Here is a 4,280-nt window from a genome sequence, read left to right as displayed (position 1 = left end):
GGAGTACGACCGTTGTGTATATTTACGGGTACTTAACTAAGTTTAATGCTGCGGTGTTTGCTGAGGTGACCTAGCGTAGTGGCTCGAATTTATAAATGTGTTGTTTTAACTTTGTTATTCCTAAGCCACAATGGGCCGAGGCAGGCGTAGTCTCGAAGGGTAATAAAGTATAAGAAAATATTTTAGCGTCAACGTGTTCACCAGCAACGATATTTTCTTACATTTTACAGGTGAACAAGATTAGCACTTAGATGCGTCGAAGTGCTATATTTAATCCGATGGCTCGGATTTTCTTTTGTAAACTTGAATACATATAAATATGGTTTGTAACAAAAACAAGTAATCTTTTGAAACTTAACGGGAATCTTTTATAATCCCGTCTTTTGTTTATGTAAATATTTACAACTTTAATCCTTATATTTTATAAAACTTCCGCTAATTAAACGTAACTCTGATTTTTATACAAACTAGTAATCGAACCCGCGCGTTGTCGCGGACCGAGTTGTTGGTATGTTTTGTTTTTGTTAAACATTCGTATTATGCAACAACCATTTCATTGGTGAATCAGAAGTTAAGTAGCACGTTTACATAGGTAAGTTCAAAATATTACGAAATATCTAATAGAATCCGAGGTCCCTAAACACATAGATAAAATGAAACGAAAAGATTAACATAGTCCGAAATCCCTACGATAGTAGTTTTTTTATCTAATAAAAGAAATCATGTCTCATGCTTCAAACATCATAACCATCCATCAACGCACATGTCATTTGAATCGTTCTTTCAAAAATATAAACACGCCACCTGTAATTTGAACCTTCCAGGAATGCCACAAATAGACCTAACGATCCAATAATTTCCGGATTAGAGTAAGTAGGTTTCAAACACATTAACGTTTTAAAGATTCAAACACAAACGTAACAGCGTTAAAACACATTAAGGTTTTGAAGAGTCGACCTACAGAACTGAAATTAAAATGCCCAAACGAACACTTTCTACTCTTAACTACTACTACTACCACTTGTTTGTCGCTACCTACCACTACGATTAACATGCTAATATTCAAACCACCATAATAGAAATTACCTCAAAGAATACAGATGATGGTGACCTTGACGACCAGGCGAAGGAAAGCAAGGAAAAGCACTGCACAATTTTAACACCCAAAAAGAATCAAACAATGCAAAATAAACAAAAAAGACGAAACAACTGTGGAAACTGTAATATTACTTGACCCAACATAAAAACCATATAGTAAGAGCAAATAGGAACACACAAAGACAAAAAACAATCTAATACTTACAAAGACACAGAGACGTCAAAAGAAGGTTAACAACAAAATAACAAATCTAGACTTACGTAACTTAAAACAATAATGATTCATTATTCTATTTAGAAGATTCGATATACTTTGTAACATTAGAGATTGGTCTGTTTGGGATAGTTTTGTTATCACCTCACTCAAAGACACAATTTTAGAGAAAAGATTTCACCAATACATTCACTTTTATGACTTCATTCATGCGTACATAATGTTGTACATTCTTAACTTCAATTTTAACTTTCAGAAAGTAACTTTGAATACTCAGTTGACTTTCTTCTATTTGTTTAATAAAAGTTCAAGTTTCATCGTTTACTTAACACCTATAATAACTAAATCAATATCCCATTAATGGGCCGTTTAACGTTTTTCAATTTCTGTTACTCTGATTTTAGAGTATAAAATAGAAATCAATAGAATTTGTAATTTTCTATACCTTCAGGCTTCAACTAAGGTAGCAGTTGCTCAGCATTTATCCCCTCATTTGCAAGTAGCCTGCATTTAAGTAACGAATGACAGATTATTCACATACGTCGTACTACACAGCATAATTACGTGGTTCGCTTAAACGTACACAATTTTAGATCTAGATCATTCGTACCAAAACATGATACGAACATGATCCCGGTACCCTTTGGATCGCGAATCCAGTCCTCACAAACCATTATCAAAATGCAAAAAAAGACCCCAATTTAAAGATAAACGATTTCCAAATGAAACCTACCTGAAACGCGAATGCAAGGGCAGATGACGAATCCAAACGTACCTACATAAGATGGAAAATACAATATAAAGAATCAAGCAAATGACAAACCATGGTGGAGATGAACATCAAAAGGCAAAGGATTGCGATTTGCACGAAAGCCACTAAATCCTTTTAAAACAAAAATTAAAGAATCACCACTCAATTACCTTAACAAATTAAAGCAGACTCGTACCAATCCATGCTTTATAAAGAAAATTATTATTTTCTCTATTGGTATATCATGTTTGGTGTGCACTGTTCACTTCAATTATTGATGTGTGTGTTTAGTGTAAAGTCAAGACCAAAATATCCTCAATTCAAAAACCAAACCTATTAATAAGCAAGGACATCATGGTTAGAAAATTAGGGTTCATACAAATAACGTAAGGAATAGAAGAATCTGGTTACGACTGTGATTGAAGAACAGTCACTGTTTGTGGTCGGGGCTTGGTCGCACGGTAGAAGGGACTGGTTGTCGGGAAGCTTTTCGTCGGTTATGTGTAGAATAAAGAAGCTTTCAGTGGCTGAAAAATGTGTTTCTTGATGCAGTTGAAATCAAAATCAAAAGAAGGAAGAGGTGTATAGATTAGTGATACTGATGGAATGAAAGATGAGGCTGGGAAGGACGCGTGGCTAGTGAACGTGTACACGTTGCAAGGAGTTGAGGCATTAAGATGTTGTACATTCTGCAAGAAAATATATACAATTGATCTACAGTAGAACATATGAGAGGAGCCGTGAATGCATTTTAAATATATATATATAATATGGTAACAACTATTGAGTCACACGCCTAGGTCTTAAGTAAGGGTGTGACATTAAACCTTTACAAAACAGTCAAAACTTATTTATACTCTATAAGATGAACGGGTTCTTTATCTTAAAGAGTCGATCAGCGTTTACATGAGATTACGTGATCTCTAAAAAGTTATAATACAAGATAGAAAATCAAAGCAACTTGGACCGGTAACACATGTGTCTAGATCCATACATAACTGTCTAGCCTAAAGGCCACGTGGGCGGGCTAACAGTCACAATTAGTTCTCCATTAGAGGCTACGTGGCTCGGGGAACACTTTTGTGTGTGTAGGGAAGTGGTACAAATCCCAGGAATGAAATACTTTCTGATGAGCATGTACAGAAAACTATATATGTATTGTAACTGTAATTTAAATATTTTATTCACCAGCATATCGCTGACGTATTCCCCCCCCCCCCCCCACATTTCAAGGAAACAGATTAGCACATGTAGCAAGGAATTATAGTCACTCATGGAGTTAAATGCTCGCAAGGTATAGATGGCTCAGTTTCAAGTTATTAAAATATTATAAACAAGATTTAAACATGATTTATAAATCAAAAACTCGGGTATTTATTATCCAAGAAGTTTTCAAATAAATTAATATTTTATTATAACCAAAGTTTTTCGCTAAAATAAACCGCAACTTTGATATATTAACAAAACAGGTACCAACTATTGGTCATACGCCTAAGCCCTAAGTGTGTGACAAACTCAGACCGATTACACGTGTCTGGATCCAAAAATAACTGTTTAGCCTAAACAATCGAAGGCTACATAGCCGCGGGCTAACAATCATAACCATTTCTTCAATAGCAGCTACGTGGCTCGAAGAACTTTTTTGTGTGTAGGGTAGTCGTACATATACCAGAAATGAAATACTTTCTGCTGAACTTGTACAAGAAAACTATATTTGTATTGTAACGGTAATTTGAATATTTTTAGAGTCAACGATTTACCTGCATATCGCTGACGTGTTTTCCCCACATTTTAGGGAAACAGATTAGCACAGAAAGCAATGAATTATAGCCATTCATGGAGTTAAATGCTCGCAAGGTAGATATGGCTCAGTTTTAAATTATTAAAATATTACAAACAAGATTGAACGATAATTATAAATCAAATACTTGGATATTATCCAGGAAGTTTTCAAAATAAATTAATATTTTATTATAATCAAAGTCTTTCGCTAAAACTAAACCCGCAACTCTGATATATTTACAAAACAGGTATTAACTATTGGTCACACACCTAGGCCCTAAGTCGGGGTGTGACAATATATGAATTTAGTTTTTATGGTTACATCTCTTACTTATTTTCTTTATTTTGTTCTAGATCGAATGGGTTGAAATAGGATCTCCCACATCTTATATTTGGTATCAGACCCTAAGGCTTAAAATGTAACATCATACCAGA

The 4,280-nt window shown here is 34.5% G+C and overlaps 1 long non-coding RNA gene across 1 annotated transcript; it reads right to left on the bottom strand.

Annotated features, from left to right (window-relative positions):
* Window positions 1-605: 605 nt before the first annotated feature.
* LOC143631564 (uncharacterized) lies at window positions 606-2,224 on the bottom strand. Its single transcript, XR_013153387.1, has 3 exons — window positions 1,758-2,224; window positions 1,087-1,146; window positions 606-841 (listed from the first exon to the last, which is right to left on the bottom strand). It is a non-coding gene; the product is annotated as an uncharacterized LOC143631564 (long non-coding RNA).
* Between the last annotated feature and the right edge of the window lie 2,056 nt (window positions 2,225-4,280).

The sequence above is a fragment of the Bidens hawaiensis genome, unplaced genomic scaffold, assembly GCF_021521415.1.
Source record: "Bidens hawaiensis isolate Kalapana, Puna unplaced genomic scaffold, B.hawaiensis_p1.1 tig00000512_1, whole genome shotgun sequence".
Taxonomy (NCBI): Eukaryota; Viridiplantae; Streptophyta; class Magnoliopsida; order Asterales; family Asteraceae; genus Bidens; species Bidens hawaiensis.
The sequence above is the reverse complement of the archived record's forward strand: the minus strand, read 5'-3'. Positions and strand labels throughout refer to the sequence as shown.